Consider the following 14,089-nt stretch of genomic DNA (forward strand, 5'->3'; position numbering starts at 1 on the left):
GAAAGAAATATAATTCAAAATAAGGTTTTAAGCCCACATCCATCAGATTAACAAAATGAAAAAAGTTGTTAAATTGTTTCTATCCATGATCCCATTTAGGGTTTTCTTGAAAAGTTCTGAAATAGTTTGCCATTTTCTTCTCCAATCCATTTTGCAGGTGAGGAACTGAGGCAAACAGGGTGAAGTTACTTGCCCAGCATCACAGGACTCCACCCACTGTACCACCTAGTTGCTCCTGGCAAAAGTTGGAAATAGTCAATGTTGGAGAGGCTATGGGAAGATAGGCACAGTGGGACATTGTTGATGGAACTGTGAATAAGTAGTAATTTGGAAAAGCAGTTTGGAATTGAAAATAAAATGACTAAAGTAGTGCTCAGTTTCCAACTAGAAAATAAAAGACCAAATAGAGGGAGGAATTTGCCTACATTGATGTCTGAAAATAATTCTGTATATCTGGGAGGAAAGAACAAGATCAAGATTGGTCATATTCTACAGGTTCAGTAAACTAGAGATCTCCCTAGTATGTTTCAATGTCAATATTTTTGGACCTAATCTAGGGAAAATGGGATTCTAATCTGAACACAAATTCTGTCAGAAAAATACCCCCTTGGGAACTTGACACTGATTGGGGGGAAAGGAGCTTTCGTAGATCCTTTCTGAGAAATCTATTTTTTGGCCCAGAAAACTGATCGGTCCCAATGGAACTATGTGACTAGACACTTTTGCTGTTCACAGATGCCTCCTTCCTAGTTCATTCTATAAATGCCCTGACCTTTAAAGCTTTCAGTGTACAAGGCAGTCGGTTATATAACAGCATACAGGAAGATCCCAGAGGCCTCGGATCTTTCCCCATTTTTGTCTGAGTCACCCTGTTCTCTGCTCATCTCCACCCCTGTCTTCTCTCTACTGCATATTAGTGAAATCCCATAGAAAGGAAGGAAAGGAAGGATTATGTAATAAGTAAGAGCAATGTCTAACTCCTGGCTTGTGAGGGAGAAATAAGATGCTTTCATTGCATTGCATATTAGCATAGCATGTGCTAATTACATTCGAATATGTATAATGTGATGCTCTGTGGGAAACTCACTTGGCTAAGAATAAATTGGGAGCTACTAAGGAGAGAAGGCAAAAAGAGGAATTCTCAAGGATAAAAAAAAAATCCTTCCTTTTGTTTGGGTAATATGCTGGGTATGAAGCAAGATGGAAAGAAACAGTCTAAACAGAACTTAATCTTTTCTCCCCTAAATTCATCTTTCAAAACTCTTGCAGTCTTTTTTCTCTTTAATGGTCTTTTGTAATTATAAATTTATTAACCATTAAACACAAAAATTTTAGGAGACAAAGAATAACAAAGAGGATTGCATGTGAAGCTGTGAATTTCTGTTACATACAGGTTTGGGGATTTGTTGTTTTTTTTTTGATATGTCACATTTAATTAATTGTTTTAAAAAATTGTCCTTTCTTCATGAAGTTTTGCTGAATATCTCAGCTGCTACGGGCCCATGAAATTCACCCAGTATTTCTTTTGTATGGAATCATTTATGCACATTTTTCTTTTTTGCAATAGAATGTAAGTTCCTTGAGAGCAGGGAACTTTTGTTTTTGTCTTTATTTTTTCATTACTTAATACAGTTCCTAACATATAATAAGTATATAATTATTTCTTATTAATTGATTCTGTGTCTATCTGAATGCCTTTTGCTTTTCTTTATGTTTTAAAATCTTTGATACTTTCTTCTTCCCACATTCCTTCCTTCCCTTCCCCCTTCCTTTTTTCTTCCCCTTTTCCTTGGGCTTCTCTCCCTCCTTTACTTTCCCTTTCCTTTCTCTTTTTCCTTCCCTTCCTTTTTTCCCTTCCCTTTTTACTTAACCTTTTCCTTCACTTTCCTCTTCCCCAACTTTCATTTCTTTCACTGCCCACTAACTTAAGTAAACCAATAGAAATCCTCCCCTCGGAACAAATGAATATAGTCAAACATTGGCTATGGCTGATAGTGTACATCTGGTATTGTACCTCTGGTTTTGAACTCTGCCAAGAGATGGAATGTATCCTATATCAGTCTTTTGAAGTTTTGAGTAGACACTGCTTTGATCAGCAGTCTGTAGTTTTTTAGAGTTGGTTTCCCTTATATTATTATGATCATCTTGTAAATTACTCTGTGTTCTCATTTTACTCTGCATTAGCTGATACAAGTCTTTTCAAGTTTCTCTGAATCTATCTTTTTGACATTTTTTTCTTACACTGCAATAAAAAGGCCATTACCTTCAGTATTACAGCTTGTTCAATTATGATCCAACTGATGGACATCCATTTTGTGTCTAGTTCATAGTTCCAACAAAAAATGCTGATGTGTGTGTGTGTGTAAAATTGCCATCACCATCATCATCATCATCACCACTTCTATTTTTGTCATCCTCATTATCTCTAGGATTTATATGACACTTATTATAAGCATTATGCTAATTTGATCCTCACAAAGACTCTGGGGTAGGGGCTATTATTATACCCATTTATACAGTTAAGGAAATTAAGATAAACAGTGGTTAAGTGATTATCCCAAGGTCACATATCTACTAAGCCATCTGAGGTTAGATTTGAACTTATATCTTCCTAATTCCTGCACTCAACTCACTGTACTCCCTAGTTGACCCATTTCTCTCTGTATTTTATTTTCTTGAGCTATATAGTTAGTAATAGTCGTGGTGTAAATAGGTCAAATAGCATGTATTCTTCAGAGACTTTGGGCTTGTAATTACAAATTACTTTTAATGCTATTCATTCTTCAAGTTCCAATTTTCCATTACTGTCAATGATACCACTATAATATTTGCTAGCCAAGCTGAAAGCCCCTTTCTTCATGTTTATTGTATCTCTCTTCTTCAGTTGATATTTCATACTGATGTCAGATGAATCTTCTTTATACAGAGTTCTACATATGAATAATATCAGCCATACTAACCTTATCATCTGCAAGAGGCTCAAATGAAATCAGTCATTCTTTTATCATTTATTTTGGTCTTCTTCTATGTTAGGAACTGTGCTAAACATTATGGACACAAAGAAAAAGAAAAACAGTCCCTGCTCTCAAAAAGCTTGTATTATAACGGGAGAGACAACATGTACACAAATAGGTATGACACATATTAAGTATGGGGAAGGTAACCTTGGAGGGAAAGATTCCAGCAATTGAATTAAGGTAAGGGAAGGGGGAAGTTTAAGATGAGTCTTAAAGGAAGCCAGGACTCTAAGAGGTGAAAGTAAGGAGCGAGAGTAGCCAGGCATAGAGAATATCCAGTGAAAGGGGGCAAGATGGACGATGGAATATCATAAGTAACATAGTATCTGTAGAATAATTTAAAAATTCTAAAGCATTGTATAAATGTCAGCTATTATGTTCCTCATTATTATTGGCCAGAATTATTTCATATCCCAAAAAGTTCATGCCAATATACGTCTAATCCTGTTTTCATATTCTTTATATTCTTGCTCCTCTATTGAAATACATTTAATGTTCTCTGCTTTATATGTACAGAATAATGGAGGTGTAGCCTGACATCTACAATTTATATGAGAGCTTCAAACACTTTAGTGGACTGAAAATCCAAGAAGAACCTAAAGTGACATGGTTGGGGAAAAAAATGTTTGGCAAAAGATTACATTAGGAAAGTGATCACTAAGCACTATGGAGGAGGTGATGATGGTCGTATTGTATTCTGTCCTAGGAGGACCATAACACTATTGTTATAATTCATTTCATGAGTTGTATATTAGGATGATTGTCTGAAGCAAAAAGAAGGTAATTTATTAGACACTTATTGTGTGCCAGGTACTGTGCTAAGCAAATTTCATATATCACAATTATTCATCACAATAACCTTGGAAGAGATAGGTGCTCTTATTATCTTCATTTTATAGTTGAGGAAACTGATGTAGACAGAGGTGTAATGATTTAGAATGAGTAAGTGTCTAAAGCTGGATTTAAACTTAGGGATTTCTGAATCCAGGATCAATACTCTAAGCACAATGCTACCTAGCTGTCCTGATGGTCCTTGAGCACCATCAGGATGATAAATTCATTTGAGGCAAGACCACAAAAGCATCATTTAAAGGATCCGTAGAAAAGAAGATGGAAAAGATGTAATTTGTATTTGGCTATTTGAAGTTTTGTCATGTGGACAAGAAATGAGACACGTTCAGCTTGCAAATGGCAGAAATAAAAACCCCATAAAGACAGAAACCAACAGACACAAAAGGAACAACAAGAACAACAGCTAAAAAGGGCCTAAAGTAGAATAAGCTATTTTAGGAAACTAGGGGTTCTCCCATGCTGGTGTTCTTTGAACAGGGATAAATTGTCTGTTTTTCAGGGTTCTAGTAAAATGTATTGTAGAAGGGTCTTGGTACAGATTGAACTAATTTAACTTATTGAACTAATTTAAATTAATTAATTTAATCCTATTCAAAGATGAAATCCTTTTCATTTCTGATATAAAATACCAGAAATGGGATGATCATGTAGTTGATCCACTCTGTTAAAATGAAGATTAAAATCTTAATGATTTAAGTTAAATCTCCAAGTAAACTGGATACCTGTCTCATTTCACAGGATATTAGAATTGAGACATAGCTTTTTTATTTTCATAAAATCAATTTGAAATCATTTAAATGTACTATTTTTACTGGCATACAATAAGTACTTAATAATTACTTATTGATTGTGTGCCCTTCTGAATTTCTTATTACCTTCCTTTTATACATATTAAATCTTTTATTGATATTTATCTTCCATTTTTTATTCTTTCTTCCACTCTTTCCTTCTTTCTTTACATTCTTTTTTTTTGCCAATAAATAAAATTATTTACAATATGCCAGTAAATAAAAATTCCCAGTAATTTAGTCTAATATTTGTCTACTTTTAGTCTAATATTTGTCTACTTAAACAATTAAAAAGCACATTTGAACTCAGAATATTTTTAAGTAAAAGTAACTGACTGCAAATGAATTGCAATTCCATGTTCTTCTCTCTATATTTTAAGATAATATGAAGCAAATCATAGCAAAGTTTCATTCGGATCTATACCAGCCTCCAAATGACTTTTGAGAATACTGTGCAATTCAATGAAAAGCAAGCTAGTTTGGAAAAGACCGGACAATTCTACATCATATAAAACATGGATGCATAAATTCAGTGCTAAAATAAAGAAAGAAAAATCGCTAAGATCATTTATTCCAAATATCTCAAATGAACATGAAAGAACAGAGTCTGAGTGGTTGAGTGATTTACCAAAGGTCACACAGCAGTTTGTTGGCAGAATCAGGTCTAAAATTCAGTGTGTTTAATTCTCAATTCAGTTTCCCACCATTCCCTCCTCCCACTGCACTGCACTGTATACCTAGATTAGCATTTGGTTATCTCTTGTATATCTACAGTCCTATTTTTTTCATTTGCTTATAATCAGTATTTAATCAATCAGCAAGTATTAAGTGTCTACTGTATGCTAGGTACTATTATATACAGTCACAATATTGTGTGATGATCAACTATGATCCAAGTCAATCTCAATAAACTTTGGATGGAAAACACCATCTGCATCCAGAGAGAGACTTATGGAGATTGAATGTGGATCAACATACACAATTTTTATTATTTTTTCCCTTCTTTTTTTTCTTTCTCATGTTTTTTCCCATTTTTTTCTAATTTTTCTCTCCCAGCCTGACTTAAATGGAAAAAAATTTTTAAAAAGAACGTACATAAATAACCTGAATTTTAAAAAGTAAATTTAAAAAAATGCTTGTGACTTTCCACAAAGCTTAAAAATCAGGTTATAGAAAATTACATTTATACATGTTATATGATTTTCATGTAATTCTGATGTCCTTTTGCCTAGTCTTCAGATAGATTCCCCTTTAATTCCTTCAGGGAGAACTATCACATTTCATATGGTGATAATAGAGTGTTTGTAATTTTTTTTATTTTTATTGTTTATTTATTTGTTTTTTTTTATCACACATTTCTTTGTGAATTATCTTGGGACAGAAAAATCAGAACAAAAGGAAAGGAAAAAAATCATAGGAGAGAGAAAAAACAAACAGAAAAAAGAAGTGAATATAGCATGTGTTGATTTCCATCTAGTCTCCTTAGTTCTTTTTCTGGATGCAGATGGCATTTTCTGTCCAAAGTTTTTGGGTTTGCTTTGGATCCCTGAATCACTGAGAAGAACCAAGTCTTTCATAATTTATCATTGTGCATTCTTGCTATTATTGTGTACAATATATTCCTGGTTCTACTTGTTTCACTCAGCATCAGTTCATGTAAATCTTTCCAGGCCTTTCTAAAATCAGCTTATTCACCATTTTTTATAGAACAATAATATTCCATTACTTTCTTATACCACAACTTCTTCAGCCATTCCCAGTTTATGGGCATTTATTCATTTCCCAATTCTTTGGTACCGCAAAAAAGAACTGATAAAATCATTTTTTGCACATGTAGGGATAATAGTCTTAATATGTATTGTACTTTCTTAATATAATAATGCATCCTTACCTCTCTCATGATACTTACTTTTGATTTTCTGTGATTGTAACAACCAACTTCAAGATATGGGTGGGTGGCAGGAGGGGGAGAGCATGACTACATAATAATTAAAATAAATACCTTGCCATCTTAGAAATAATGCCATGTAATCTTATGTTAAAGAAGGTAGTATTTGGGAAGTTTATGCTGGAAGAGAGATGTACTTGGAAGTCTTTTGAAAGAAATTTTTTTTTAACTTTTCATTAATGCTTTTTGTCCTGAGCATCTAGAATACATTTTCTTCTTACAGCCATCTCTTTGCTTCCCTAAGTTCTTTGAAAACATAGCTCAAACATTGCCTCTTTCCTAACCCCTTTCCTGATCTCTCCAAGTACTAGTTCCCCCTCCACCTTAACATCTACCTGTTTTATATGTTTGTATTTTCTTAAGTACAGGATTTCTCTCCCAACAAGTTCCTTTAGTAGAAGAATTGTTTCATTTTTGTCTTCCTAACTTTAATGATTAACACACTGGCTGGCAGGCTCTTAATGAATATTTACTGATTAATTAATTAATTTGCATTTTTGTCACAGTCATTTCAACCTTTCCCATTTTAACCTATTCCTCCAGATAGAATTCTCTCTGGTTCTGGGTGTCAGGTATAAGTACCCAGCCGCTTCTGTCATTTCATTAACAACTTCTTAAATCATTACTTGCTGAAGACTTTTTTCCCCATTAACAACAAAAACATATAATACTAGCATCTGCCAATTTATAGATTATTGTGAGCTATTGATTTCTCCTGCCTCTACCAGCTTAGGTCTATTTAATTTTAATTTAATTTAATTTAATTTAAGATTTTCAGCTATTTAAATATATCTGTGACCATGTCAGCATGGATATTCCATTCATCCATACAGATTATACCCATAAACATACGTTCTAAAAGTTACTGTTATGAAAAAAAAAAAAGCTTCCTTTACTAATCGACAACTCTCAAGTGATGGGATTCACCATCTTTAAATGGTCTTGGTCTTTGAGGGAAAGGCTCAGCCCATCACTGAACCACCAAAGTTAGAACAGAGCTGGTCTTCCTCTGACATAATCTTTGACAACTGAGATTGACTTCCATGTGATAAATATACAGCAGAGTTTTGTGTAGATATAGACTATATCCATAGCTTTATTTTTCTATAATTTTTATAAATAAATAAAATTTTCTATAAAATTTCTCCTGAATAGGGAGAGAAAGGAGCTATGATTTACTATAATTTAATTTTCAATTGTGCCTCAAGCAATTAAAAAAATAAAACCTGAAATTTATAATTGGAAGGTAGATTAGGTCACATCCAGACCAATCGCTTATATGAGGAAGGAACTGGGACTCAGGGAAGTCAAATGAATTACCCAAGATCACTCAGGTAGTGGTAGGTGGCAGACCCAGAATTTAAACTGTAGGCATTTGATTTCCAATTACACCCACTTTCCTCTGCATCGCCCGGAACCTGCTAGAATACCTTTAGGAATTAGAAATGCTATCTCAGGGTTGGCTGTAGGTATTAGGTATGGATACCCACCAGCTTCTGTGATTTCATTAACATCTTCCTAAATTATTACCTACTGATGATTAAAAACATTGTGTTTTTTTCTCCCTTAAGCAACAATAAGCTAGCTGACTTTGAGTCAGAAAATTAATCAAGAGAAGTTCGGAATCCTTGTAGGCTAGAGATAAAGACTTCATACTAGGATATTACCAACAAGAAGGTGGTGTTCGGTTTTTATTTTCAATCCATTGATGCTTTTACAAATGCTTTTTTTATTTTAAGCTTTTTTTTTTTCAATTAACAAAAGTTCCAGTTTAAAAAAAAAATTGTCCAGATGTGAAAATAGAAGCTTTCGGTTTTCTCCTGGCTACGAGACTGGTTTTAAATTGTCAAAGGTATTTTCTGGTTTTTTTCCTCTCTGTTGTTTTCTGTCCTTGTAAATGCTTGTGTTTGAGACTCTGAAATATAGTCTGCAGATATCTTTGATTTATTATTTTAATTTGCCGTGTTCCCTCCCTGACTGGTGCTTAATGGGATTTTCTCTTTGGATGCTTTGTAGTTAGGGGGCTGTTTATCTAACAGCTAACTTCCTTCTGCTGTATTGCTCTGCTTAGAGCCCTATGTGACAAACAAATGCTAAGATTTAACAAATCAAAGGGCACTGCAGACAGACTTAAGCATACTGGATGTTCTTGTTACCTGTCGAGTCTGGATTCTTCTTTTTATAGAGGACTGAACATAAATTTGTTTAACTACCTGAGTAATAAAGCTCTAGTGTATTGCAAAGGTGTGTGTGCATGTTTGCTCATGTTGGGAATTGGTTTCTGCAATTTAATTTCCATATAAAAATATACTCTATGGCTTAAATAAAAGAGACCTTTGTATGTAAGGAAAAGTGGATAAAATACAGCTGCCTCAGACATGCATTTTAAGCATTCTCCCTGAGTTTCATTTTCCTTCTTAAAATGAGGGGGTGGGACTAAATCATAGTTCCCTTCTGCTTCTAAATCTGTGAGTCTGTGATCCATCAGCCATATCATGAAGATTTTTAAGTATTTTTTGCCTTAAAATGCCTAAAATCGAGGTGTAAGAAAGACACCCATTTAACTTTGTCTCAAAATAACTGGATTCTAATCGTAAATTTGCCAAGATACATTCATGGGCTTATAGAGATGGCTCATTTTAACCAAAAAACTATCCATCAGCCTTTACTTTTATATCTGTGGAACCTATTTCTCTAATGTGTATCCACACATGTATATGTGTATGTATATATACACAAATGCATGTACACATATATGCACATGAATGCAGATGCATATATGTCAGGGCACTGTGATGAACAATTATGAAGGTTGAATTCTAATTTTTGATCTGCCAAGATGCTCTTTGTGATACAGAGAAGCTTTATACTCAAAATACCTCGGTTTTTTCCATTTGTAAAGTTATATAAATAATTTACTATATATAAATGCATGTACATATATATATGAATAAATATATGTATACATACATATATTGCATATGAATATTACATAGTAAGATAATAGTTACAAGAATACCAATATCAACAGTAACAAGTTTGTGTCACTGTAATTTTATAGACCTGCAACCATAGAACATTCATCAAATCTAAATACACTATATTAAAGTTTTGAGAGTTGAGAACTAGTAATCATCTGCTTTTGTGGGTATGTATCATGTCAATAAAGTAGAATCTCTTTCCATCTTCATCCAACTCCATGAAATATCTAGATTGAATACATATCTGGTTTTAGTACTAGTCAGTGAATAAATTCAATATTTTCTTTTCATTAAAAATTCAAATGAATTTTTTTTATTTGCATGGACTATTACTATTCTAAATCATTTGGTGTTAGAATTGTAAGAAATCTTCTAGTTCATCTAATCCACTTCCCTAAACTTAAAAAAGTGGAAACTGTAGGGTATTCGGGATCAGTTAGTTATTAATCAAAGACGAGTCTTATGAACTCCTTGGTCAATAGACTTTCTGTTATGCTACACTCATTCTTATTTTATTCTTACATAATACCATTGGTATTTCATCTCTATTTAGGTGAGAGTTGTGTTGAGAATTGAGAAGAACTGGGGAGCAGGCGCTAACCGTGTTAGTCATCATTCATGTTTACAATCCATAATTGAAATTGATCAGTGTTTATAGCCTGTTAAAATTGGGGTCATCCATTATAAAGAGGACCAGACTTTTATTTTCTCAAGTTTCGATTTAGCTGCCACCCTTCTGAAGAATGTTGGGTTGGAAATGGCCAAACTGGAAAATTGAATAGTGGCCAAAAAAATCTAAAATAAAATAGAGGGGAAGTAACTTCAAAAATACATTCCCCCATGACAAAAAAATTCACAACTTGACTGGGAAACCAGGTCTGGATTCTTTGCTTAAGCCATCTGCAAGATCAATTACAACCTTGATCTGAAGATTTGCATGTGTGGGGAGAGCACCCACATAAATGAGCTCATGGATGCAATGAAGTATGTGTTTGTGTGTGAGAGACAGACAGAGAAAGGATGAGATATATTTATAGAGAGCTTTGCAGTTTTCAAAGTTCTATGTGCCCATTTTCTTATGCAAGCATCACAGTAATCACTACAGGTATTAGAGTGCTGTTCTTGGATTCATGATGATATGCAGGAATATTGTAGAGCCAGCCTGAAATAACTCACAAGAGCTGATTGTAAAATGTCATTGTTCTGCAGTTGTCTCAATTATGTTCATCGCTCTGTGACCCCATTTGGGGTTTTCTTGAAAAAGATACTGGACTGGTTGGCCATGTCCTTCTCCAGCTCATTTTATAGCTGAAGAAACTGAGATAAACAGGATTAAGTGACTTTCCTAGGGTCACATGGCTAGTGTCTGGATCCTTTCTCATTCCAGGCCCAGTACTCTATCCATTGTGCCACCTAGCTGCCCCAATTTACAGACAGAAATCACCAAATGCTAGAGATCAGGCCTGATTTATTGTTTTGTTGATTGCCTAATTTAGACATAAAAAAGCGTTGGAAAAACTGATAGTATTGCAAATTAAACTTTAAAAGTTTGTTGTCAACATTTTTCAGGCAACTAGATGAAAATTTACCAGCACATCCCTCCCTAAATGGTGCAGTGGAAAAAATATTAGGGAACCTGGCTTCAAAACCCACTTCTAATGCTAATTACTTTTAAAACTATGGATAAATCACTTAACTATCCTAAAACTCACTTTTTTAACATGTAAAAATTATGTCATTGAATGAGACAAGTCCCTTTCAGCTCCAAATTTATGTCATTATTGGGAAATATACTCAGGTGGAATGAAATACAATGTGGTATACTGTAAATCTATGGAATGTGGAGATAGGAGAGAACTGTTAAATACACTGCTCCCAACAGTACCTGTCTATAAGACCCACAAAATATCAGGTAATCTGCTTTTGCCTCAATTTCCTCATCTCTGAATTGTAGGCAACCCTAACCCTACATGTAAAATTGTTGCGAGGATCAAATCTAAGTTGTGTTCTGAAAACTTGAAAATGTTTATATAAATGTTAGTTCCTGTGTTAAATACACATATCTTCTTCCATTGTTCAGGGCATTGGATTGGGTTGCTGTTGATATTCCATGTCAAATCAAGGATATGTAGTATAACCTGCAAACATATAGGATGGTTCTTAAAACTGAATATATTCATTGATATATCATGAAATGATAACATAGCTCACTATGACCATTAGTCTTTTGAATAGAAATATAAAAAGAAAATTCTGTCTCCCCTTCCCCCATATAAAATTTAGTTAAAAAATTATAGACATTCATTAAATACAGCTGCCACCAATTTGGATTCAGCTACTGGTCCAAGGGCATCCTTGATTTAATAACTGAGACCAGAACACTATAACCCAATCTGATCCATTAAGCATTTATTTACTACCTAATCTGATCAAAGAGCTAATTGTGATTGATTTCAGATACAATGAAAAAATGGAAAACAGATTCGGGGGGAACAAGACCAGAAAATTTTTTTAAAAAGCTGTCATTTTAGGAGAGAAGATAAATAAAGGGTTTGGGAAAGATTTCCCTTGTGAATGATAAACCCTTTAAGAAAACCTTGCATATTCAGAAACTGAGATACTGAGCAATTAAAAGAGTGTGTTCTTATTCTTGTTCTTTGTTCTCAAAAAGGATCATATCTTAGATGTGATACCGTGACTTGGAAGTGAATTGAATTTAAGTGAGGGAGGGTTGTGCAAGGTGGCCAGTCTTATTTTCTCCTCCAGAGCAATCTGGGTCAAGATGTATGATACAGATCAGGATAACTGGAGATGACCCTGGATGGAGTAGAAGGCTTCACCTTTTTAAGCTAAGGTCTCAGTTTGTGGAAATACCCATTCAGTGATTAAGTCTAGATAATAAAAAAGACAGAGAATGGTCTCTTTTACCTAGTCAAAATACCCATAGGAAGGGGTAGTCAATTTAGGAGGTCAGGAACCTCAGGGTTTCTGGCCAAAACCAATAATTGCATTTTACATTAAAGAAGTGTGTTCTAAGAGTAATGGAAAGCCTATGTAAAGTCATGTAAATAAGAGGTAAGTCAGGATAAAATCATTTAAAAGACAAATAGGATTAAAGAAGCCAAGATAGTATAGAATAAATGCCAGTTTTCTCATCAGAAGATTAGTTTCAAATCTTAGCTTTTGTACTATGTAGAAAGTTCTGTGTGATCTTGGTCAGATGTCCTTCTGTTTAGTCTTCATTTTCCTCTCTGTATAACAATGAGAATGCACTAAATCATGGCTTCTTAAACTTTTTTTCCATTTGCGATCCTTTTTATTCAGAGAAATTTTTCTGTGATTTCCAGTATAGAAGTACGTGAAATAGGCACACATATCAAACATTTGTTACTAATCAATCATAATTTCATGACTCCCAAATTCAGTTTTGTAATCCCAGATGGGGTCATGATCCACAGTTTAAGAAGTTTTGTACTAAATGACCTCTCCTGACTTGGACCTTCTCTCATCCCAAATCTTTGCTCTTCTGCCCACGTGACCACCTATTCATTCCAGAAATGCCTTATAAGTTTCTATTCAAGGCAGAGTTCCTTTTTTATTGCTGACACAGTGGTTATGTCTCTCAGCTGCCCCAACTCCTACCCAGGGCAGACTAGAGAAGAAAAGGGCAGAACTGCTTTGCCAGAGTATTGTTCTGAACCCAGGAAGGAATTGGAATGCTATTGAAATGGGAGGCTACAGTGTTGTAAACATCAGTGAAATTTAGTTTCTTTGTGGATTCAAAATGCCTTTTTTACAGAGTTCACAGGGTTCCTTTCTAGGTATTGAAATAGCAGGTGTTGGTTTCTCTATAGTTTTGTTTTAAATTAAATCTACTCCATCTTCCCAGAAAAGGGGGATCAAGAGGGCAGGTAAACTGGGGAACAGGCCAGTTCAAGGAGATATTTATTTTAAAGAAGAAAAGACTTAGGAGAGAGACTGTAATGGTTTCTCAATTATTTGAAATGAAAGATTATTACTTGAAAGAGGAATTCAAGTCTTTCTCCATAGCTTTGGGACATAACTAAGAATGATGGATGAATGTTGGAGAGGCATGTGAGCTCAATCTAAATAAAAAAACTCCCTAACAACTAGAAAAGTCCAAAGCTGAAACAAACTGCCTTGGGAGATGGTGAATTTCTTCTGAGAAGTTTTTCACTTAGAACATTTCAAGTGGGCTTGCGGGGGATAATAATATTAATACTACCTGTAACCTTCCTGGAGTTATGAGAAAATTTCCTTCATAAATGTTAAAGAATTAATAAATTTGAACTATTATTATTAAGACATTCTTTTTTAAAAATATAATTTCATGAATCTTCAGGTCAGTTTGGCAAGGATTCAGGTCTTAATCGCTCTTCCTTGTTGTCTCTCTTCTATCTCAATTCAAGGGATAAGGTCCAGTCCATATACTTTGATAACTTACAGTCTAGTCTTCTAGGCAGAAATGAATACTGTCATTTC

The 14,089-nt window shown here is 34.2% G+C and overlaps 1 protein-coding gene across 1 annotated transcript in view; it reads left to right on the forward strand.

Moving 5' to 3' along the window:
- The first annotated feature begins 8,201 nt into the window (after window positions 1-8,201).
- Window positions 8,202-14,089, forward strand: part of ANO3 (anoctamin 3) — a 375,533-nt gene continuing 369,645 nt past the window's right edge. Inside the window, exon 1 of the mRNA XM_051967103.1 lies at window positions 8,202-8,457. The gene's annotated coding sequence lies outside the window, so the exon portion shown is untranslated. The remainder of the gene's footprint in view (window positions 8,458-14,089) is intronic.

The sequence above is a fragment of the Antechinus flavipes genome, chromosome 6 (assembly GCF_016432865.1).
Source record: "Antechinus flavipes isolate AdamAnt ecotype Samford, QLD, Australia chromosome 6, AdamAnt_v2, whole genome shotgun sequence".
Classification (NCBI taxonomy): domain Eukaryota; kingdom Metazoa; phylum Chordata; class Mammalia; order Dasyuromorphia; family Dasyuridae; genus Antechinus; species Antechinus flavipes.